Raw genomic sequence first — 26,805 nt, 5'->3', positions numbered from 1 at the left:
GGGGGTATCGTTTTCCTTTAAGGCATGAAGACCCAAATTACGGAAAGATCCGTTATCCGGAAAACCCCAGGTCCCGAGCATTCTGGATAACAGGTCCCATGCCTGTATTTTGATTGCGTCTGCTTGTTACTATCCATCTATACATACATTGAATCCTCAATTATACATCCCCTTTAACATTTTCCCTCATTTTACATTGTTTTTTGTGGTCCCCGTATAATACATTTTTCTGATTTTCCATTTTACACATCCACATCTTACAACATTTTTACACTATTTTCTGGTCCCCTGAAAAACTTTGAATGGGGGTTCTACTGGATAGATATAAACCACAGGAAGACCAAAATTTAAGCAAAATAGTCAGAATAGTCCCTGATTAGGTTATATACAACACACATATCTATCTTCCTATCTATCTGTCTATCTATCTATCTATCTATCTATCTAAATATTATAGGGATACATTATCAATGAAGCTTCTTTGTCAAACAAATTGACCTGTGCATTAAGCCTAAATAATTCATGGACTATACAAAAGAGTTCTGCACACATGGTTATGTGCCTATAATGACAGACTGTGATTTCATTATTATGAACTTATATTTGTTAGAAGATTACTGTTGACATTGAATATTTTTAAGATTGCAGATCTCCTCTACAGCTTTTCATGATATATTACACTCTAAGATAAGTATATAGACTCAGTATAGCATTAACTAAATGGAATATAAAAATGTCAACTTTACTTTACAGCATTCAGTTTTCGTAACCTCATTCATTCTCTAGGGGTCATTTTTTGGACCTCAGAGAGCTCCCGCAGAGTTTGGAGATGAAACTTCCTCTGACTATAAAAAGAGAATAAATCATTTTCAGAATATTATTTTTTTGATTGGATAAAATCTCCAACGAAATAACAATTCATTAGAAGAACCTTGCAAAAGAACATTTCATTTGGTGCTATCTAATAATAAAGTTTATTTCAAAGCTTAGTTTAAATATAAGCTTTAAAAAGCTTGCAATATATTTTATTAATGTCACTGCAGGTGAGACATGATGAATATGTATAATTTTGTTAAATAACTTCTCTTTCACTGTAATCCATTTAAGCCCAGCTCTGCATAACATGACAGAGGGTAAAAGTAATTATGAGAAAATGTCAACATAAATCAAATAAAATTATTTTAGACATATTGGCATTTTAGTTAAAACAAATCTTTAGGAGGTCCCTTTAGAAATTGTGGGCTTAAATTTGATACAGTTAAGAATAGAAATACCAAATAATTGGAAAACATTGGGAAAGATATATTGCAACTAGTGATGGGCGAATTTGGGGTGAATTTCGTTTCGCCGAAAAATTCCAGAATTTCCCGAAAAAATTGTGAATTTCCAGAGAAATTCACGAAATGGCAAAAGATTTGCGAAGCGGCAAGATGTTTTTGACGCCAGCGTCCGTTTTTTTTTTCTACGCCGGTGTCCATTTTGTATTGCTGGCAAATTTTCGCGGCGGTTTCACAAATTTATTCGCCCATCACTAATTGCAACTTTTTCTAGTTTTTTGTTACTTTTTGTTACTGTTCTTTTAAAGTGTAATTTTTGTTACTGTTCCTTTAAAAGTGTAATTTTTTTGCCAAATTGCAAGATGGAATTAAGGATTAAAATAATTTTTTTTCACAAGTTCCAGCCCTGAAAAGAAATTATTAAATATGAAAGTATCTCATTCTTATTATCAGCAGTAAGTATTATGACTGTAAAAAAATTAAAAATTAAATCCTTGATAAAACCGATATTAAGATGTCTATTCATTTAACATTTGAATTCCAGTTTTTGCAATGATTTAAGGTTTTTTTCTGTAGGTAAAACTCACAAATTAGAATTAGATTTACATAAAAAACTTGAATGTAATATTAGACATGGCAAAAAACATGGCAAGTTCAAGCAGTTTCCAAGCAAAATGTGAGCAATTTTTCAATTTACATTTTTCTAAAAATTGGTAGACTCACTGACAATGTTGACTAGAATGCAATTGCCTTCCGTCTGAGTTTGTTTTTCACGGGTGAAGCAACCGAGTTTCCGAGATTTTGTTTTTTTTTTAATAAATAAGCATGCATTTGATTTAGATGTTTTTTTTTTAGTTAATTCAAATGAAATTTAAAAAATTGAAAATTCACAAATTCATATTCTAATAAATAGGCACCCAGTGTTAATATCCACTGAATACACTGTATGTAAGCTTGCTTTAAAAGGTCTTTAATGTCTAGAACAGGGATCCCCAACCTTTTGAAACCGTGAGCAACATTCAGAAGTAAAAGGAGTTGGGGAGCAACAGTAACATGAAAAATGTTCTTGGGGTGCCAATAATTGCTGTGATTGGCCATTTAGTAGCCCCTATGTGGACTGTCAACCTACAGGAGGCTCTGTTTTGCAGTACACTTGGTTTTTATGCAGCCAAAACTTGCCTTCAAGTAATTCAAAAATAAACTCCTGCTTTGAGGCCACTGGGAGCAACTTCCAAGCGGTTGGAGAGCAACATGTTGCTTACGAGCTACTGGTTGGGGATCACTGGTCTAGAAGTTGACCGTCGATTTATTAAAAAAATCTTCTTTTACTTACACAACATTTCTTATTTGGACATCTTCTTTCTTGCAAATGGATGTTTTGTCTTTTACTTCATCTCCATACAATTTGCATTTTACTTACTAAAATCAGACAACATGTAATTAACAAATGTTGTTACAGTATAATTGAATATGTTTTTGTATCTAAAGCACAGACAATTGAATATTATATCATGCAGATATTTCCCAAATACTCCTAAAGGCACAAGCAATCTTAAATTGGCCTCTTAGTCATAGGCTACAAAACTCACACAAAAATGTATTTAGAAGTCATATTTATCCATGAGTTTTTAGCATAAGAACCAATCACAGCTTTAGTTGCAATGAACAGTTCTGAAACACAGAACATCTAAATATATTATAGCTAAACGAATATTGTATAATCAAGCAACACCTATCAATGGACAGGATAAGGTGTACCAGCGTTTTAAAAACTGTTCTTTATTGCTTTTTCTTCCAGAATCATTTTTTTTTCATATCATCATACAGAACTCAGAAGTCCTGTTTTTACATCCTGATCCAATCGCAACCCATGACTGGTAATAAAACAGCCCCATGTTGTGTTAATAAATACACTGTCACGAACGGGACCCAAAATCCAGAACAGATGTTAGGCTCCTTGGTCTCGGCTCTTGCTTCTGCCTTTAACAGCCAGCCTTTCACCTTGGGAGGAGCCCTCGTCTAGTCGAGTGCCGGCAGGTCTTAATAAGAGAGGAGCCAAGTGAAGGTTCTGGACGAGCAAAGGGGCACGATCATTAGCAAGGTTTTGGACAGAAAGCACAGTTCTTGGAAGAGTTCAAGGCAGGCAGAGTTCAAGTAGGGTCAGACAGACGAGGGTCAAAACCGGAAGATCTTTCAGAATGGTAAGGCAGGCACAGGTCAGGATTACAGAGTTCAGAATAGTCAGACAGGCAGGAGTCAAAACAGGAGTCAGATAATACAGGAATCGCACCCAGGAAATTACTAAGTAGAACCAAACAACGGGCAATGAATATGAATGAAAAGTCCCTTTAAATACCTTTAAATCTTGCGCCATTGCGCAATGACTTCATGACGCCAGCAACCTTGCATGTGTAAAATCCGGAAGCGTGCGCCGCGCGCCCTAAGGCAGAACAGTGCGAGCTGCAACACAGGATGTCTCACGCAGTGGTTGTCCCTGCCGGAGGCCAATTACATACATTTTTTTGGGGGAGTGCCAATTACATACATTTTTTTTGACAACTAATGGCAGCATGAAAGTCAATGGGGGTCATTTATAAACACTGGGCAAATTTGCACCTGGGCAGTAACCCATACCGACCAGTCAGATGATTGCATTTAGTAGCCAACCTGCAGCTGGTTGAGAAAATCTAAATGCTTACTTATAAAATAACAAAAAAATATAATACAAAGTAGCAGTGCACCCGCAAGTTAATTTGTAATAAATGTAACAAACATATGTATCTATTGAGGAATTACGAGGTGGAATACATAGTAACTTCTGTATCCTTCCTGCAGTCCTCCAGTTAACTAGTTCAGGTGCTGTAGTCATTTGTCAATTAAAACTCAACTTTTATTAGTCTCACTAAAAAGATCACGCTAATAAATCTTGAAAAAATCAAGGTTTTTATTTCCACGAAAAAAATGTGGTTTCCCCTAAAACCAGCAAAAAATGTGTTTTCCGCTAAAACCAGAAAATAAATAACCCCCTAAATGCCATGTTATGTTTTGGGCCCTAGAAGCCCAGTCCAACACTGAGCAAATCAATAATCACACATACTGACCATGTTTATATGAAGTCATGGGTCATCCCTGGAGCATTTAGATATGCTAGATTTATAGGTTCATGTCAAACGCATAATTTTAAAATAATGAATAGAAAATCGACATGCTGCAGTGCTGATTACTAATTTATTCATAGGTACATAGCATAGCTCTATAGAAACAAGTGAGTGTTTTTATCCTATTATGTAATCATCCCTGTATTATGGAGCTTGTTGTTTTTTTATGATTCTGCCAGCAAAACGGATTATTAATGAATAAAACACTCACTCTACCAGCTATTCGATTTTTTGTAGATGTTTCTATGCAGCAGTCCAGAGCACACATTATGAAATTGAGGTTGCTTGAATAGCAGTCTGGGAGAGATGGTGTTTCCCCAGCTACAATATTAATAACAACAGATAAGAAATTGTATCCATTAAAGTTCCAGGTAGCACATCTCATGAAGGATACAACCCAGGGACCTAAGAAGAATGAAAGAATGTGCAAATGAATTCCACACTAATGAAACTGGCTTATGTGTGTGTGTGTTTGTGAATGTAGTCTATGAATTTCATTGGGTAAAGGCTTATGTGAAGGATTGAATAAGTGGAATATTTTGGAGCTACAGAAAGAAAAACAACAATAAAAATATTTTATATAATTAAGGGGGTTATTTACTAAAATCCGAGTATTTCTCATTATTTTATTAAAACCACTGTGACCAAACTCCCATCCACACATTTATCTTATTTATCAATTAATTAATTTGAAAAAATCCGGTGCAGGAAAAGACAATGAAATCATGAAAAAAATCTGAATCAGCCATTTTTTTTTCGAATTTGGCAACCGAAACCCAGCGCAGATCATGACATCTTCCAATTGTAAAAGGGACATCTGCCACTTTTACATGACCTCATGAAATGGAGTAGTTTTTGATTCTGAGTTTTAGCAGCCCCTGGGTTTAAATCTCGTTTTCCCCTTTAAAACTCCTACAAATAAAAATTGGACTTTAGTAAATAACCCCCAAAAAGTCACTTTGTACAGGTAATGGAATTATAAAGCAAGCAAAGATTTTCTGAAACCTGCCACTTCCTGTAATTCTGCTGAATATATATCAATATGTATAACTTTTCATTAATCTATGACAATTTACACTAGTTTCATACTGCCAATATCATTAGAAATGCAAAATATTTCTTTTTTAACTGTTTAACCTCAGAAAAAACATAATATACCTTAGTAAATATTTATATTTTCAAAGAAACAAGAAACTGCAGTCCTGTAGTAATATTTTTTCCACCCTACTGGTTAATTATACCTAGCCTTTCTGTACTTAGCGCAGCTTTTTATATCGGATCTTTGTCTCCCTGTATCATGTTATTACTACCGTGTTTCTAAGGGGCACATTTACTAAGGGTCGAATTTCGAAGTGGTAAAACTTCAAAATTCGACCATCAAATTGTAGAAATTCGATAGTCAAAGTTTTTTTTGGATTAAATTTAATGTCTTCAACTTTTAGATCATGCCTTGAGCACAAATTATAAACACATTGTTGACAGAGAATATCATTGCATACTAATCAAGGCATATTCAGTTCTTGATTCATGTATTTCATAATTTATCTATGAAATATGTATTTTGTAAATTAGACAAACAAATGTAACATGAAAATTGAAAAACACTTTGGTAAAAAGATGGGGTCAAACTAATATTAAACTAATATTATTATCAAAGCTCCTGCTGTGATCCACAAAGTAAGGCAATACTAACATTAATACTAATAGTTGCCACATAAGGCTAAGTGTTTCAGAGTTCTCAGGAGAGTTTACAATCTTAAAGATCAGACGAATTTTGTGAAAGCTGGGTGTGGGGATTCAGGCACATTGGGGATATAACTGGGTGGAACAGGGTCAGAATTGCAAATCTACCTTGCTGGTTAATTTGGGATACCGACCCTGCCCTTTATAGTTCTCTAATGTAAAGACAGGTAACCTCCCCGAACAAAAATCTTGCCCAAAATATTGATGGGCATACAGTACTTGGCTTAAAGCAAGGACCATATAGGTGAGTTATCCAACATCATCCTGATATGTTGTCTCATACTGATTAGACTGGTGCCAATAGTCACTCTAAGCCATGTGCAAATTTTGAGCCCAGCCCTTTTGTGGTACATGCATATCATCTCTGTGGAATAAAATAATGTGGTACTTGCACCCAGAGATCTTTTTAAATGTGCACACAAAAGACTATTGGCTACAGCCAAAGCATTTTAAACAACAATAAATTATAAATATGTTAAATATTATCCTGTAAACAACTTAAAGATAAAATGGAGGGTTTACGGGAGTACAAGAAGTCTGGAAACAACAACCAGGCTGAACAGAATAGTTAAAATGTAGTTATGTAGATATGGTGGTGGCATGCATGTGGGTCATATATGTCAAAGGAAGGTAAGTGAGAAAGGACTCTCATGTTACCCCTCCAGCAATAGGTTGTACCCACAGTGCTTTATGCCTCTTTAAAATTATTTTGCATAGTGACTTTTCTAAAAGTGAAATTGTTTACTCAGTGATATGTATAAGTGCCTAAACCTGTGTAATTATGGTAATCATTTTCCTCAGTTAAAGTATAAGAACAATTATTCAATCCCAGTTCCTGTTGCGTTGTACCTAGTACAAGAGAGAAATGAACATAGTCATTTTCCTATTTGTGTATAATGGCTATAAGAAAACATAGGGAGATGTATTTGCTGTGGAAAAAAAATCTATTTGTGGTTCACTTTGACTTTTAATAAAAAATCCCAGTGACATCTGACCACAAGCCCGGTTCCCCAATCCATGCTGCATTCCAGCTACTTGTTGATGGTACTGGTTGTATTGTATGATATAGCTGAGGAACTAAAAGAGGTGATATGTAAGGACGGGTGAGAGAATGCAAGTTAAAGTGGCCCTTGCACTGCCAATTTAGCCACCCATGTGCAGGGCCGAATAGGGCTGATTATACGATGGGGCCCACAGAGGCAGGTAGAATTTACTAATCTTCTGTTTAAAACCAAATTGATTTATTGGCTGTATGTAACTAGACCTGAATCTGCCCATCCTATTTTATTATTCTATAAATTTATTTTGAATCTATGTTTAAAATACAGTAACTCTTTGACAGTGATAAATGATCCCCATGCAATTAATAAAATGATTTCCCCTGATTTCACCTCATCACATAAATTATCCTCATAGACTCAGTAAAATGACTTTCCCCGATTTCACCGCATTGCTTATAGAATAAAAAGATGAACATTTTATGGCTGAAAGCTAGAAAATAAGTACATTTAAAAGACAGATGCACAGTGAAGCCCCATTTCATAAATCCCAGAATTAACCATGCATATGTTATTCCAATCTGCTTTTACAAAATACTAGGTTATTTAAAGCAATCTTCCAAATCACAGCAATGTATTCATTAAATCCTCGCTGAACATCTAATCAGGTTGCTTCAATACGGAGCTGTTTCCCAATTAAAACCGGCATTAAAAAGTCTGAAAGATAAGTGGGAGGAAACTGCGGACCTTACAAGTATGAGTGTCCATCTATAAACTTTGTTTTTTTAATATCCATATGTTCATTTCTGTGACTGAGACAAATTATATACACTCATCTCTTCACAATTAAGGAAATTTTGATTTTTTTTTGGGATGACTGCTTAAAAACAGCTGCATTGGATGCTCACCACTATTCATTTATAGTCATTATATAAATCACATGTCACAAGCTCTTCTGTTTATTAGATAGAACTGCCCTAAGCAAATAATGAAGTTCACAAGAAATTTAAAAAAACACATTTGTCAAAATGATTACAGTTGTGGGCACAAAAGAAAAGCAAACCATAATGCTTCAAGCTCTACTTTGCATTAAGCAAAGACATGAGGGCTCATTTACATATTAGTGCTAGAAAGTGGCATAACTAGAGGGGCCCAGTGCACTACTATCCCCATCCTCCCGCCCACTTCCCATCCTGCCCATTTTTTGCTCCAATAGGGGGCACACAGCCCACTGATTCCTTCTGAAAAGCAAAAATCTGTGCTCATTGCAAAGTACTGGGCAGGGTATTTTGCACCCTGTCCTTTACTTAGAAATGCAGCCCATGTTCTATTAATGTAAAGGGACAATATGGCATTTATGCCTAAGAACAAAGACTAATATGAACAAAGTAAATCATAATTAAATACATATTTTTGTTTTAAATTAAAATGATTAACAAAGTTAAGTGCTCATAGATTGCCCTGATTCTTGAGTGTATGAATGTACTTTTTGTAAACAAAATGTACTTTGGCTAAACAGTACCCTACAGCCTGGTGAGGCAGTTCACAAAAACTAACTGCAGATTGACCTTCATAATGAACACGGCCCAGGCAGGCCTGTATGTATTTTCACAGCATATCTCATATTTTTAAAAATCTTAAGAACACGTAAATTTACTCGTAGGGGCACATTTACTAAGGGTCGAATATCGATGGTTAATTAAACCTCGATATTCGACCATCGAAGTAAAATCCTTCGACTTTGAATATCAAAGTCGAAGGATTTACCGAATTTAGTTCGATTGAACGATCGACGGAAAAATCGTTCGATTGAACGCTTAAATCCTTCGAATCGAACGATTTTCCTTCGATCAGAAAATGCTAAGAAAGCTTATGGGGAAGGTCCCCATAGGCTAACATTGGTGCTCGGTAGGTTTTAGTTGGCGAAATAGGTAGAAAAAGTTTTTTTTAAAGAGATGGTACTTAGACTATCGAATAGTCGAAGATTTTTAGTTTGACTCATTCGATTTGAAGTCGAAGGTCAAAGTAGCCAATTCGATGGTCGAAGTAGCCAAAAAAAAAACTTCGAAATTCGAAGTTTTTTTAATTCGAATCCTTCACTCGAGCTTAGTAAATGTGCCGCTGTGTGTACATTCTCTGTGAACGTTTATGCGTGTATTTTCCACATACTATTGTAGTGGAGAATATTTCTAGAGAGTTTACACCATAAAGAAATGAAGTCCATGGGATATTAGCATAAAGGAGGTGACGTAGATAATGAGATCCAAAAATGAATGTTCAATGGTAGTTCACCAGCCCGAACCTGGAGACATTTCTGTTGGCAAAAATTCATTCTTTTGCTCTTTGTAAATTAGCGAATATTTAACTGAGACAGTTCACCTGGACAAAAGATGTGAATGGCCACCAATCCAAATAAAATACTTCACCAGTTTGCCAATATTTCCTTTAAGTATATTGGTGATGTTGTGGCAAACTTTTAGTATTGGTAAAAATACACCAAGGTAACTTTTACCCTTTGGTAAATGTGCCCTTTGGTCTGCCTGATATATTTGGCTAACATACAGCAAGGAAAATAAATACTGAACACGTCAAATATATTTCTCATGGGGCTATTGACATCAAATTTACACCAGATGTCGGTAACATCACAAGTTATCAACACATACAAAGAACTCAAAACAAATAAGTTCATAAAATATGTTATGTGTAATAGAGTGGGATGACACAGGTTTTAAACACGCTTACTGAAAAATATTTAATACTTAGTAGAAAAGCCAGTGGGGCTCATTTATAAACTTTGTGCAGTGCAGAATGATTTACACTGGTGATATATTTGCCCTGCACATGGTTATATTTATAAAGCTGAATAAGAGTGGCGCATTTAATGTGCAAACAGAATTGAATAAGAGCTTTTTAAATATGGCATAAATCACAAATTGATGTCCCGGTACATTTCTCCATTCATTCTTCCTTCAATAATATGAAGTCTGCCAGTACCATATGCTGAAAAACAATCCCACACCATGATGTTGGGGTGATGTGCAGTGCCATTTTTCCTCCAAACATGGTGTGTTAAATTTTGATCTCATCTGACCAGACTATATTCTCCCTGAATTTCTTTGGCTTGTCCAGGGCCTGGCTGAGCCGGCCAGTCACCCTAGGCATCCCGGTCTGCTAACCCCCCTTACACGTTGTGCACGCGCATGCGCCATAATGGAGGGGGAGGGCAATGAAGGGGAGGGAGGTTGCGATGAGCATCAGAGGGGAGGTAGGAAGGTGAGAGTGACAGAGGCAAGAGCGGCAGAGGGAGTAGGTAGAAGACACTTAAACAGGTAACTGCCCAGACCCCTGACTTTGTTGTGCCCTAGGCAGATGCCTCTTCTGCCTACCCCTGGGCTTGTCCAAATGTTGTGCATTTTGCTATTGCAAAATCTTATTACATAAACTGCGAATGTTCACACAAGCCATTTGGTCACAAAGTTTGCGAGGAGGTATGCAATTAAAAAGGACGCAAACATGGTCGATAACATTCACAATGGTCTTTGCAAACGTTTTTTGCACTAACAAAGTAAATTACATTCCTCCCAATAGTTCATAGAACAAGTACCAATTAAGGGCATGCTTTGCTTATTTTTATGTATAAAATGGTCAGTGTTTGTTAAAGGGGAACTAAAGTCTAAAATAGAATAATGCTAGAAATGCTGCATTTTGCATACTAAACATAAACTTACTGCACCAGAAGCCTAATTAATCAAATGATTTATGCTTTCAAAGTTGGCCGCAGGGGGTCACCATCTTGTAACTATGTTAAACATCTTTGCAAGACCAAGACCATGCACATGCTCAGTGTGTTCTGGGCTTCTGTTCGGAGGCTAAGTTTAGGGATTGTCATAAATTATCAAAACAGCACAAGTCAATTTATATCTGCCATATAATCCATAGAGCAAAGTTGATTAATAATCAGAATATGCAGACTGCGCTGGGTCTGTGGATTCAAACAAAGCTGCTCGAGTTCTGGGAAGTAAGGGGGGCTCCCCCCTGCTATTTGAAAGTATGATTGTTTCCCTGCAGAGCAGTTAGGGACTGTCTGAAGTTTCCTACCTGCAGCAGTCAGAGCAAGTAAAATGAAGGGGGAATTTCACTGCATACAGTCAGGTTTCTTATAAAAACGGTAGACATTTTTTAATTAAAGTATATTGGAGATAGATTTCTTTTTCGTTAAAGAAAGTAAAAGTGGGATTTTATTTTTTTCCCTTTACAAAACTGTATAATGACTTAAATATGCACAGTCTTTATATTTTAATCACAGTATCTGATAAACAGCATATAGATTATGTGGCAGATTTAGAAAAGGGTGAATTGTCACCAGCGACTGCTTCGCACACTTCGCCAGGTGCAATTTCATTACCACTACGCTAATTCACTAAAATGCGAAGTTGCATTCTGGACCCCAAACGCTGGTGACTTTTCCATAGCAGTACTTCTTCAGTGCAAGCATTTTATAGTGAAGATGCGCTACCGTTCATTTATGCCTAGCGAAAAGTCGCTAGTGATCTTACGCTTAGGTAAATTTGTATAGGGTGGGTACATTAAAGTTGGATGGACGTCTTTATTAGAGATGTTGGTGCAAATGCTTGAAGTGGCCACTTTTTATTACAAATGTCCAAGGAACCTTAATAAAGACAAAAGAGATCATATAATGCCCTAGACATGAGCCCACTGTAAAATGAATGTTCCATGGCCCTCAAATGTCTGGGGAAAAATGTTAACCAAAAAAAGTTAGGACTTTTGCACTCAATCCTGCTTAAGAAAAAGGAAAAGTTGCCAGAGTTTTTCAACTCTAATGTATTTTTGACAGACAGGATATGATGTAAGTGACATAAGATTGAGGAAGATCTAGCTTCATTTTAGCAGGTCGCCTGGTCTGAAGTGCTGAAGTCAACTCTGGAGAAAGATGCAATGTTCAGTAAAATCTGCACTTTAATAAATTTGAGTCGTCTGGCGATAGAGTACGAACAAATGCTAGCAACGGTCTCTTTCGCTAGCGAATTGTCATCTGTGCCTGTTAGTGAATTGGCGATGTCCCTGAAGTATGTGATTTCTGGTGAAAAGTTGCTAGTGTTAGCCATTTCACCCTTTAGTAAATCTGCCCCTATGTCTCCATAAACCCATAAACACCTTTATATTCTATGTCCAAAATCAATTCTCTATAGTTTTCTAGTACAGAGATGCTGTCTGGTTAGAATTTTCATGGGTGCAACTCTGTGAATGTTTTTAAGTCCAGCACTACTGCGTTTGAGAAATTAAATCCAATACATTACATAGGTAAATACTGGATCAGGAATACCAGATCATTCTAATGGTATTGCCAAAGTGCACAGTACAATGCAGGTTAGGACTTTATTATACTGTATACATGATGGAGACGAATCTGCAGCACTTATAGATAATAGGTTTCAATATGTGCCACTACCCCACATGTGGAATTTCCCTATAGCAATCAACTTTCCCTTTATGATGAGCTCAGGACTTACTGCACTGAGTGCATGGGTTTTCCAAAGGGTAAGTATCCATCTGAAGAAGTTAAGGAGGCATATTAGTTTCTACTTTCGCCCTTTGCTAAATTTGCCCCTACAAATCCTATACACGTGCATAGAGGGTTGTGAAAATTCTGGTAAAATGTGGCACAAGTAAAGAGTTCAAATCAGATTTAATATTTTAAATATGCTATACCCTCTCAGAACAGGCAATAAACCAACAAATTGTTCAAATTGTTTGGTATCTTGCAATTAGTTCTAGTTACTCAGAAGTATTCCTCAAAATGGTAATTAACAAACCACGGGGTAGAGTGATATTTTCACCCAACCAACAGTGACCTCTGAAAGGCATGTGTTTCCCCTCCAGAATTGGAGGCATGTATTGCCCCCTATACCACCCCCTACTCACCTTATAACTCACGCACAAACTTTCTGCCACAAGTGCCCCTTAGTACTCTACCACTTGGAAAAATTTACCCTGCAAATCTGAATCTCCTTTGGTTAATGTAAGAAAAAATTGTGGGCGATATTTCAGAATTGCTTTTTAAACTTAACAGTATGTAAGCAGTATAATTAGTAGAAAGCTTAATATAATTACCAAAATGAGCATCTAACACTGGATAACCCCCCACAATTAAACAACTGGGTTTTATAACCCAGAGTTACTGGCTTTATGATACTAACAATGCTACAATTGTACTATTATTATTATTGAAATTATTAGTAATCCAAAGATGATATTATTGCATGGCACAATAACAGCCTTCAAATAGATAAGACTGATAATTATTTGAATCTAATATATCAAGGGCGTTGTTTATCAAAATCCAAAAAGTTCTCACAATTTTCTGAAAACTGCTATTTATCAATAAATTCTCCCGAAAATTTCTTGTGTGGGAAAAAAATCCTTCAAAAAATCTGAATACCGCAATTTTTGCGATTTGACACCTGAATAGCGCAACTTTTTCAGATTTGACGACTGAATATTTTTGGATTTTACGCCTGAATACTGCAACTTTTTCGGAAACCCAGCACAGATCAGGATCTTCGGGACATCTTCCATTGACTTGAGTTGGAGTACTTTTTGGTTTGGACTTTTAACACAATCAGGGTTTAATAAATCACTAATTCGAGTTTTTTTCCCCTTTAAAAGTAGAATCAGAAAAAATCTGACTTTAATAAATAACCTTTTAATTGTTATTTGGAATATATATATATATATATATATATATATATATATATATATATATATATATATATATATATATATATATATATAAATAAATATATATCAGGGGCGTAACTATAGAGGAAGCAGACCCTGCGGCTGCAGGGGGCCCAGGAGGTATAGGGGGCCCCATGAGGCTCAAATTCATATACAATTTCAATACATTTTGGTAAAACAGGACAACCTCTGGATATGTTTGGGGCCCTAAAATTAATTTGCTGTGGGGCCCAGTAACATCTAGTTACGCCACTGATATATTATATGTATGTATATATTTCAAGCCAAGAAAGCACTCACACAACTGGATAGTTGATATCATTTAGTAGCTTTTTATTCTTACATAGTATGTCTATTCACTTTGACTAAATTTGTACTAATTTAAACTATATTGATATGCTGGCTGTGTACCATTACATTGTGCTAGAAGCCCCCAAGTTAAAGGCCCCCAGCTAATGAAGCAGATTGTGTTTATGAAGCTCAGGTACACTGAAGGATCCAAACAGCTGATGCTCTTTTCTCTACATTTCAGCTTGGTCTTTGTTTTGGTCTTGTAACACATTACCTTCACTCTAATAATTTCATAATGTCAGATTGAACCTCTGCTTTTATACCAGTACTTATGATAACAGTCTGTATTCATTCATTAAATACAAAAGCCTGTAAACAGCTGTAGGGAAAAGAGCATCAGGTGCATGAACCCTTCAGTGTACCTGAGCTTCATAATCACCATCTGCTGGATTGGCCAGAGGCTTCATAGTGCTTACATTATGGATGATGATTAATTGCATTTGCAACTGGGACATTAAAAACCTAGCACTAAATGACTGCATATGACCTGTAATCTTCTTAAGCTCCCAATATGTTGACTACTTAAAATATGCCTGTCTGAGTTGTGTATATATTAGAAATTAAAGGACCGCTACGACTGTATTTGCCTTTTGTTATTGTTATTATTGTTTATATGGTGAATAGTCATGTTCATTTTGCCTTGATTCTCCTGCTTATGAAAAGGCATTGGATGCTGATTTAACTGAAAGTTTTTTTTTCTAGTCTAAGCTGCTATTGTCAGGCTGGTTGACTGTAACTTCCCTTATTACCTCCAATAGCCTCCCATACAAATAAAGTAACATTATCAAGAGGGGACATGATCAAATGACTTAAGTGTGACAAAACAGTAGCTACCTTGCAAGGGCAGATCAAATAATCCCCATAGAGTTTTGAACCATGTTTTGAATCCATAACTAGTGATGGGCGAATTTGCGTCGTTTCGCTTCGCTGAAAAATTTGCAAAATTCGCGAAACGGCGAAAAATTAGCGAAACGACGCCGGCGTCTTGTTTTTGGCGCCGGCGCCCGTTTTTGAATTTTTTCGGTCGAATTTTCGTGGGCGTATCGCGAATTTATTCGCTAGCGGCGAATCGCGCAAATTCGCCCATCACTATTCATAACACAATTTTTGCTGACTAGAGTGAGGAAGGAAAGAGGTCAAGTTACTTTGTTCTAGGACTTTATGTAATGTCTAGTTATAACCCAAAATGCATTTATACACCTGTACCCCAAGAGGCCATACAGGGAGCACTTGTGCCTACAGCATTTCTAGGTGCAAGCTGTGCTTTGCACCATGTGCTGGTTCCAGTGTCAGATTGGCCTGCCAGGGGAACTGAGACTTTTCCTAGTGAGTCCTTTGCCCTTTCTGGAGCGCAGAGCATTAACACTTTTCTACATATTCCTCATTCTGCATGGGTTTCATTTATTCCCAGAAGTGAGAAATATAGGAAAAAGTACTATTAGGACTCTGAGATGGGGTCAGGGGAAATTAGGCCAAACGTATTGCCAGAGATAAGCAGGAGAATCTAGAGATGCTGTCAATGATATTGGGAAGATGTAAATGGAAGACTAACTTTATAGTCTTAACCCAGGGATAGTGATGTTCTACCAGCACACTGTCTCTCTCCTGTCTCTGCTAATCTCAGCAGTCATTATGTATCCACTCTGCTCTGTGCTTTTACACAGTTTGTACCAGGGTCGGATTGGGCTGATGGGACACCAGGAAATAAACCCAGTGGGTTTCAACTCTCGTGGGCCCCACTGACCCAGATCTGCTCCCTGCCTGATTTTATTGTACCTGCCTCTCTAGCATCGTGATGAAGGTGGCTTGTGGCTTGAGGACTGGAGGGCTTTGTAGCAGGGGTGGGGGGGGGCTCAGACAGTAGCCTTGGTGGTCCCCAGGGCCCCCCCAATCCGACCCTGGTTTGTACTAACAATAATGCAACAAACAGAGAACAAAAGACAGCACAGCTCCCACAGACGTCAGTGAACCAGCATCTAGTGGGCAAATAGTGTCTTCTATGCTATATTAATCAGTTACATTTGAACAATGAACAGTATTCTTTTCAATAAGAAGAAAATGTTTCTGTAATAAGGTGCAGAAAACAGTTTACACAATGGAAAGGGAACACTCATTATAGCAGGCATTTAAGATTACCTGTCACCTGAAATAGAGCTTGCACTCGATTGGGGGCCTGCTGACACTAGGCCACCTGCACCAGGAGGAAACTCTAAGATTATTACCGTATATACTCGAGTATAAGCTGAGTTTTTCAGCATCCAAATTGTGCTGAAAAAGTCTACCTCGCCTTTTACTCGAGTCAGTGGGCAGTAGCTGAGATTGCAGTCACTTTTAATCATTCCTATACCAACAGTTCGCTTGGGGAGAGACTGCAATATCACACAGCGCCCTCTGTTGGTTATATGAAAGAATAACAGTGCGCCCTCTGTTGGTTATATGAAAGAATAACAGTGACTGCAATATCACACAGCGCCATCTGTTGGTTATATGAAAGAATAACATTGACTGCAATATCACACAGCACCCTCTGTTGGTTGTATGAAAGAATAAAAGTGCGCCCTCTGTTGGTTATATGAAAGATTAACAGTGACTGCAATATCACACAGTGCCCTCTGTTGGTTATATGAAAGAATAAAAGTGTGCCTTCTGTTGGTTATATGAAAGAATAACAGTGACTGCAATATCACACAGCACCCTCTGTTGGTTGTATGAAAGAATAACAGTGACTGCAATATCACACAGCACCCTCTGTTGGTTATATGAAAGAATAACAGTGCGCCTTCTGTTGGTTATATGAAAGAATAACTGTGACTGCAATATCACACAGCACCCTCTGTTGGTTATATGAAAGAATAACAGTGCGCCTTCTGTTGGTTATATGAAAGAATAGCAGTGACTGCAATATCACACAGCACCCTCTGTTGGTTGTATGAAAGAATAAAAGTGCGCCCTCTGTTGGTTATATGAAAGATTAACAGTGACTGCAATATCACACAGCGCCCTCTGTTGGTTATATGAAAGAATAACAGTGCGCCTTCTGTTGGTTATATGAAAGAATAACAGTGACTGCAATATCACACAGCGCCATCTGTTGGTTATATGAAAGAATAACAGTGACTGCAATATCACACAGCGCCCTCTGTTGGTTATATGAAAGAATAACAGTGACTGCAATACCACACAGCACCCTTTGTTGGTTATATGAAGGATTAATAGTGATGGCAATATCAAACAGCGCCCTCTGTTGGTTATACAAAAGATTAACAGTGATGGCAATATCACACAGCACCCTCTGCACATGGTAGTGGGACAGTGGGACAATGCACACAGTAATCCATTTGGCAATTCTCTGTCACCATCAACTTTGCAAAGAAGTCCGTTTGATCGCTGAGGGGGTCACTTTGGCGGAATGTGCGCTGCTGGGAGACAGGGCTGTAGTTGTGTCTAGGCTTATACTCGAGTCAATAGGTTTTTCCAGTTTTGATAGGTAAAATTAGGTACCTCGGTTTATACTCCGGTCGGCTTATACTCGATAATGACCATCTGCACAGGGAGCTTCCTTCCAGTAAAGACAGCCTAGTGAAGGAAAGGGGGCATTATTTTAAAAAAAAACAACTACTTTTTCCCCCAACTGGAGTGCAGGCTCTATTAGTGTGCAACTCTGGTGGGGGGAATCGTTTTTCTGGTGAAAGGTTCCCTTTAAGTAAAATTGAGCACCTTGCATCACAACTTCTCTCTGGCTTGCACATTCTGAAAGTAATTCTTGCTGAGGACATTCCAAAGAATGTCCAATTACTGCCCACCAGCATATCTGTATGCACTTCTATTGATCTTTGTATTGTGCACCATGGAAAATGCCCTACTGGCGTTTTGTTCAATCAGGATCTCAGTTACACGGAGCCAATTTATCATTTATACTTATTTTAATCCTCCTTAAGACTAATCTTGCTTACACCCATAAAAGCTAACCTCTGCTGTATTCTTATTGAGAAAAAATAAACAAAATATATAAATAATAATCAGCTGATTCAGTCTAGCATTTTTAATTTGGTTCAGTATATAAAATATGCATTTCCATGTACCATTTGAATTATATAAAGTTCTGCAGAGAATGTGGGTCAATGCAATTGTGTTATGAACAAAACAATTGTAGTTATATAATTACTACATAATATTTTTACATTAATTACTTAAATTGTTATCCAAATACATAGTGTAAATTCAGTCATGTTCTATTAAGAGATCACTGCATTTCCTCTTCAACAGCAATGTATACTCCAGGGAAACCTAATCCATTTTGCACCACAGAAGCATACTTAGCAGTCAATCCAGAGAATGCGGCAAAAACGCCTACTCACCAAATGTCTTTGAATAATAGCCCTGATGTTTCAAGGCTTCAGGGCTCATATAATAAGGAGTCCCAGTAAATGTTTGTGCCACATCAAAAGACGAGAAAGCCCAAAATCCCCTGTAAGATAAAAGATAAATAAATATTAAATATATGAGCTGGCTGGCTGACAATTACTAAAATACGCTGTAAAAACATCAAAACATCAAAAACATACATTTACATTAAAACATATGTTCACAAATCATGATAAAAATGCTAATCATTTAATTTATACATTTTTGTTTTAAAGTATTCAATTTTGTTTTAATGTATTCAAAGCAATTTAAAGTTGTATATGCATTTGCACATGATCCCTACAGGCTTGTATAATTTGTTCACGTTCAGTGACTCAGGAAGCAGGGAATGCAAGTGGTCAGGCTAGTGGAGGCCAGGTAGGCACTGCTATGCATGCTGGGCCCCTCCAAAGTTTTTTTCTGTTGGGGTTGCTCTTTTTATGCCAACTTTATCTAAAATGCAAAGTAAAACAATTCGAATTACAAGCTATTTTTGTGTACTTTGACTAGTCCAAACTCGATTTGAATTTGAAAAGAATTCGAAAATTGAAATTTATCACGTATTGTCTCTTTAAAACTTCGACTTTGACCATTCGCCATCTAAAACCTGCTGAATTACTGTTTAGCCTATGAAAAATATAAAATAAAATACTTTGAATCAAATTCGATCAAATACAATCATACTTCGATTTGAACGATCAGATAGAACCTATTCACCCGCAGAAAAAACTTTTTTTTTTATTCAAATTTTGAAGTTTTGGGAGTTAAAAAAAACTCCCATTACTTCGAAATTCGACCCTTGATAAATCTGCCCCTCATTGTCTCCTTTGTACCAATTGGGTTACTAATTGGATTTGCATTCATAAGAAACGCATAAGTCATTCTAGTATTATTACAAATCTCTCATTTTTTAAACATATTATCCAGGACAAAGTAAAAATAAGTACATAGATTCTGTATAATATATTATTACCCAATATAATCTCCAATTCCCAGGGGCTCTGGTATCTTTGATGTCTTTATTCAAGACTTATTCAGGGCTAAACATAACATATTACAAGTAAATATTATTATTATTATATTATTACTAAGGTTATTTTAGCCTGCTGCCTAGAAATTGGGGTTCAAAGCCAGTTGCATAACTACTGTTGACCGGGCCCCCCAGACTCGTGCGCTGGACATTATGCACAGGTTCAGACAACAGATCCCTTCCCTGGCCCTTCCATCCACCATGATATACAACTTTTAAAGTTCTAGCAGACCCGGAGCGATCTCAACCCCACCCTCCCGCGACCCCAGTAGTTACGCCACAGCTGAGATTATTTTCTAACCCTAGCTTGCACAACTTGCTGAGACAAGATTTTTACTGTTATTATATTTAGAACATCATAATAATGGCAGCAAGCAAATATTTGTGTTACTGCTCTGATTCCCTTACCTATATATTAAACATATTTCTTAATATGAATGTAAAGTTTTAATGATGCAATTCACACTTTTAGGTATTTCAATGAAATGTCTCTAAATGCTTTCCTCACACAAATATGTTGAATTAAAACTCATTTTAAGAAAGACTGATGTTTTTATTTCATAGTTTTTTCTAATAGCATTGTACCTACTATATAATAAAAACACAAGCAATGGTAACAATGAGTTATGCATGTTTACAATTTATTCTGGAAATACCAGTGACAATTATTGTAGACAGGATGAGCTGAACAGGAAATATAATATTTTGTAGAAACCACATTTTTTTGCATTGATCACTATTGACTGACCATCACTATTTTAATTCCTAACCACCGTCTCTTCAGTTGCGGAAGGAAAGGGGCAGAGAGGGAGGCAGGGGCCCTAAATGGCTTATGTTGGTAAAGACATGTCATTACCTTTTGAAACTAAAACCATTTTCCCACGCTGAAAGCCAACAGTAACTTACTATTTTTGTTTTAATACATGTACCTCATTAGCTGATTAGATCTCTTTATAACCTAATTTCTTTGTGTGAATTAAATGATAATCAGCGGGTTCTCAGAATCATCCCTCATAAATTTCACCTAGAATTTTAAGAAGTCTACTTTACTAGAAAAAGAAACCACTATGCATGCAAACAGATTAAATGATCATGTCATATGAAACACATGTGCTAGATGTATGGAGTGAGGAAATGTAATCAGCAGGCGCTAACCATTGTGCAGTTTAGCCTTTGTCAGCATCTATGATATTAAACTGTGTTCTGTGGATATGGCTACCATTATAACATTCATGTTTTAGCAAACCCTAAAACTTAAAGGGGAACTAAAGTCTAAAATGGAATAATGCTAGAAATGCTGTATTTTCTATACTAATCATAAACATGAACTTACTGCACCAGAAGCCTAAGAAAACAAATGATTTATGCTTTCAAAGTTGGCCACAGGGGGTCATTATCTTGTAGCTTTGTTAAACATCTTTGCAAGACCAAGACTGTGCACATGCTCAGTGTGATCTTGGCTGCTTAGGGACCGTCATAAATTATTAAAACTGCAGAAGTCAAATAATTTCTGCCATAGAAGCAGATACAGCAAGACTGATTAATAATCAGAATATGCAGACTGCACTGGGTCCTGTGTTGTCATGTAATCTAATGTGGATTTTATAGTTTTTGTATTGTTTAATACATACTTTCTCCAACTCTGCAGAACCAGTGGCTGCAGCAAAAGAATCCTTCAATGAGAATCCCAGTTTATCTGTTTAAATCTAGCTCCATGACCTTTGTCCCTGCCACCGGAGATGGAAACATTAAAGGGGATGTAAAGGTAAAAATAAAATCCAATAAGAATCTCTACACAGGAAACAAACAAAGCTGCTTGAGTTCTGCATGGCTGAGAAGTAAGATGGGGAGGTGCTCCCCCTGCTGTTTGAAAGTATGATTGTTTCCCTGCAGAGCAGCTAGGGACCGTGTCAGAGCAAGTAAAACGAAGGGGAAATTTCACTGCATACAGTCAGGTTTTTTATAAAAATGATATACATTTTTTAATTATAGTATTGGAAAAAGGTTTCTTTTTCATTAAAGAAAGTAAAAATGGGATTTTATTTTTTGCCTTTACATCCCCTTTAGTCAGTGAAATAAATCAGCTGCTCAGTCAGTTCTATCCAGTGACAAAGCAATGCCACAATAGGACCTGTATACTTGTAATGATACATGAAAAGAAAATACTGCAACTCTACTGTACAGCTGTATTTACTGTTGCAGTGTATAGCCCTGCCCTGTACTGAAATAGTGATGCGCCTTTGTGTTCTGCATATCATGGACAGCAGAGCACCCAGTGTGTGTTCGTTAGTGGCTAAAAGGCCATACTACCACATGCAAGTTGTCATATATTATTATTATATATTTTGTCATATTTAGGTGCTGAGGTAATGTGAGTTTATGTATTTATCAACACCTCAAGTCTTACTCTCCTTATTTCTTTTAAACATTTTGATGAAATAAGTGATGAAATCTCAAAAAGGAATCTATCACTAAACTACTATTATGAATACTACTATATTTTATGATTTACGTTTTATATCCCAGTTGAAATAACCTCTGCAGATTCAACCAATTCTTGGATAACATTTCTGTAGTTAATTTCAACTGGAAAACAAGGAGCAGTTTGTTCAAATTTTTTTCCGGATTTCTGACTTCTGAAAATCTTACCAATTTTTAAAAAATTGGTTTTCAAAAATATGTTCTTTGCTTTTAAATCTCTGTGAAGAATTCTCCTGCAAAGGAAGACAGAAGAAGGTCATACGCAAATGCTAGCATAAATCTGTCAAATTAAATGCATTTTTTTTATGTTTAAACAAAACATGATCCAAGCCCAGGAAGTCTGTGAAGCTATTAATTAGGACAAACAGATAATCATAAAAAAGCACAAGGAAACAATATGAATAGGAAGCAGAAATCTATAATTAAGCTGACAAACAAAGATCAGAATTTAAAAAAAATAGAGAAAATTTTGTAATTATGATACTTTTGACCGCTAAAGCAAAAATGGAACAGGCACATGGCTAAAAAAAATATTTGGTTCAAAGCCCACAGTGCAATGTGGGGTTTTGCAGAACTAAAGGATAATCCATGTGTATCTCTGTACATAAAAATGTGACTGATTAAACCCCTACAATGTCATTTATATTAAAGTATATCTGGTTAAGACAAACCACAAATAAATCACTAGACGATTAATCCAATTTTAATTGGGAGATTACATTAATATTAGGAATTACAAAAGTACTGTAATGTTTGTTTGAAATTGTAAAACCATTATCTTTATCAAATATTTCTCTGCTTATGTGGCTGTGTAAAATGTCCTTTACAGTACTAAAGACACTTTAAAATAAACATTTGACACATAATTTCTAAAAGAAACTTATACTAAAAAGGTTTCAGGGGTAATGATGTATTTCCTAAAAAGCTACAAAAATTGAAAAACAGCCTCAGCTGGGAAAATAACAATTGCTGCAACATGACTGGAATAAATATGGATGGCAATGAAGTGTTTATCTGAAAATATAGTCATGAAGTTATTTGTGATGAACTTGTGAATTATTGACCATATAGTACATGACACCTCAAAGAAAGCATATTCTTCTCTCTGATTTAGAGGCTTTAAAGGAGAAGGAAAGGCTAACATTAAGTAAGCTTCATCAGAAAGGTCTATGTAAATACACCAGTAAACCCTCAAAGTAATGCTGCTCTGAGCCCTCTGTCAAAAGAAACACAGCATTTATTTCCTTCTATTGTGTAAACATGGGCTTCTGTATCAGACTTCCTGTTTTCAGCATAAACCTCCAGGGCAGGGCTTGGGCATGCTCAGTTTGCTCCTCTCCCCCTCCTCCTCCCCTCTCTGCTGTAATCTGAGCCCAGAGCTATGACTGAGCAGGGAAAATCAGGCAGGAAGTGATGTCACACAAAGTGAATATGGCAGCTGCTATCCTAAACAAACAGAGAGAGTGTCTAGAGCCGTTTACTCAGTTATGGTAAAGCATTCCACAGAATAACTAGTGTTATAGCTTGCACTATTGTGGCTAATCTATTAACAATAAACTGCTTCGGTACCTTTCCTTCTCATTTAATAAAGCTGGGATATTGATACATATAAGGTAGGAAGGTCTCATTGCTCAAATATATTGGAAACATTATTGCAGGTTATATTCTCTACCACTTTTCCTTTCAAACAATAAACTTATAAGACATTTCCCCATATGTAATGTAACCAATTAAACCACTGCTTTTAAACAGGTGACCAGTATTTCCTACCTGCTGATTAGTTGCTATGGGTTACTGCTCCTTTATCCTTTATTGGTGATTATCAAAATGTATTTTGAAAGTTAACTACATTGCAGCCAATGTACCGATTGCTTATTCATATGAAACAGTTTACAGCACACCTTTTATTAAAGGGACAGTAACACTAACAAATGAAAGTGTATTAAATTAATTAAAATATAATAATCTATTGGCCTACACTGGTAAAACTGGTTTGTTTGCTTTAACTCTACTATACTATATATAAACAAGCAGCTGGGTAGCGGTGGGGGCAGCCATTCAAAGCTGAAAAGGAGAAAAGGCACATCTTACACAGTTGATAACAGATTAGCCCTGTAGTATACAATGTGATTCTACATATCTTTTATCTGCTATTTGTCTTGTGCTTGAATGGCTGCCCCCTTGGCTACACAGCAGCTTGTTTTTATAAACTATAATAGTCTTTCTGAAGCAAACACCCCAGTGTTACCAGTGCAGCGCAACACTACATTATTTATTCATTACTTAAAAACACTTTCATAAATAAGGCGAAAAAACCCATGCAGATTTGGTCAGAGGTTTTTTTCACAAAAAATTTAGATAAATTCAGACTTTGATAAATAACTCCCTAAGTGTTTAGGAGGCTTTTCTGCCTGACATAATAGCACTCTTATATGCAAGCTGAACAATATTCAGAGGGTATGCTCTTGAACCACAGCATGCTGATGGTAAGCAGTATTGTTCGAACAATTTCTCCTCATACAGAGAAATTGGGAATAGGGTATATCTCGTATTATATGTGAAGGGTGACGACTACAGCAGTAGTGTGTTACCAGCTATAGATTTCATAAATATTTCACTCTTTATAGACCACCCATCCTTACCTTTACGTGAAATATCAAAAAAATCAATTCATCGTAAGATAAGTTCATGTCATTATCATTTATATAGTGTGGTAGAGTGACCACAGAGAAGGGGAAAAGGGTGTGTTTTTCCTTTAATTTCTCCCCAGTAGGAGAGGTAAGCACCAGAAAAGGTGTTTATAAACAGAGAAGGTTTTCTCTGTTTAAAGGCTTTAGTTGCCAGATCCTGGAAGGAACAAGCAAGAAAGACACTCCATTCCATGGGTCAGGCTCGCTTATTGGAGCTCACTTTCCACAGGAAGGCTAATGAGAGTGTTAAGAAGGACTTTCTAATACTCTTATTCTGCATACTATTTGTTATCATATTGATTTTTATGGTTTACTGTGAAAACCAAATAAAATATTTCAAACATAAGAAGGTCTCTCTGAGCAGGGCACAGAACAGGAAGGCTACCAGTATGTGTTAGTAACTCCCAGAGGGGCTTGGGTGCTGCCTGACACTGTAAGGAGCAGCGGCAGGGCCACATTTATATTAAGGGTGCCTATTTTTTATGGGGTTTTTTAAGCCCCCCCCCACCCTCCACCACGGATTTCCATAGGAAATCCAGTGACAAAGCTGAGGGGGGTGAGGGGTATGGGGCCAAAAAAAGCACACAGAAGTGACGTCACACGCACAACGTGCTGACGTCACTTCTGCTGAATACGTCATGTGATGTCACGTGAACGACACACTGACGTCACATGAATGACGGCATCAGACCTAAATACAGTCCTGAGCAGAGAGAGATGTGAGCAGGTGACTGAGAGTCAGAAGTTTTTGAGGAAAGCCAGAAGGTGAGCCAGGCAGAGGCTGTTGAATTTGTATCCCTAGAGGGGAGAGTCAACAGGGTGAGAGGATGAGAAGTCCAGAATATTCAAGAGTGTAGAAGGCACCCTGAATGGTGAGAACCCCAGTGTTGGGAAAAGTCTTGAATTCATGCTGTTCCTGAAAATATTTAAGTTGGAAAGAGTTGCCAAAATAAACCTGTGTTTTTGCCTGGAGACGTAGAGGCAGATTTATCAAAGGTTGAGGTGAATTTTCGAATGAAAAAAACTTGAATTTTGAGCTATTTTTGTGTACTTCGACTAGGGAATAATCCAAATTCGATTTGAATTTGAAAAAAAATTTAAAATTAGAATATCGAAATTTATCATGTACTGTCTCTTTAAAAATTCGACTTCGACCATTTGCCATCTAAAACCTGCCAAATTGCTGTTTTAGCCTATGGGGGACCTCCTAGAACCTATTTGGAGTCAATTGGTGGACATTGAAAAATCAAAGTTTTTTGCGAATTCGATTGAATGCGCTATTACTTCGATTCGTATGATTCGAAATTCGAATGGACTTTTTGAATTCGAATTTCGACGTTTTTTCAATTTGAAATTCGACCCTTGATAAATATGCCCCTAGCAATGATTAAACCACCCATTCCATAATAAACATGCCAACTTCACAAACTCCTGCTGCTGTTGCTTACAATTAACAATTTCCATCCAAGATATATGTCAACCTCCTGTGAGAGATGTTCATCCTTCATAAAAGTCCCCCATGTTGTAAAATAACTTATGTTTTAAACTCTTCATACCTAGAACAGTACTGTGTGTGCCCTCAAATACACACCCTCATGTATGTCTTTCTTTATTTACATAGGACTATTTCTATATTTGTTTTACACTACAAGCATAGCATTCATTTCTCATATTTATTACTTTGTACATCATCCCATCGTATCTCGAGTATGAAAATGCCTGGAAGTGGGAACAGTTTGTATGGCATTTCTATGGATTCTATTGAATGGATTTACCAACAGCCCAAGAATTCTCGAATAAGTCCAGTTATAGAATTATTCCATTTAACAAATATTGGTATGCCCCACTGGTCAGTAAATCTTGGCACCTCTAAGCTTCCTGACAAATATTATTACTAAATTAGCTCAGTAT

General features: G+C 36.7%; 1 pseudogene; it reads right to left on the bottom strand.

The window, feature by feature from the left end:
- The window catches only part of LOC108719694, a 115,529-nt pseudogene that overhangs the window by 45,423 nt on the left and 43,301 nt on the right, over positions 1-26,805 (bottom strand).

This window comes from Xenopus laevis, chromosome 6S (assembly GCF_017654675.1).
Source record: "Xenopus laevis strain J_2021 chromosome 6S, Xenopus_laevis_v10.1, whole genome shotgun sequence".
NCBI classification, from domain to species: domain Eukaryota; kingdom Metazoa; phylum Chordata; class Amphibia; order Anura; family Pipidae; genus Xenopus; species Xenopus laevis.
Note: the sequence above shows the minus strand (reverse complement) of the source record. Positions and strands in the feature narration are given on the sequence as shown.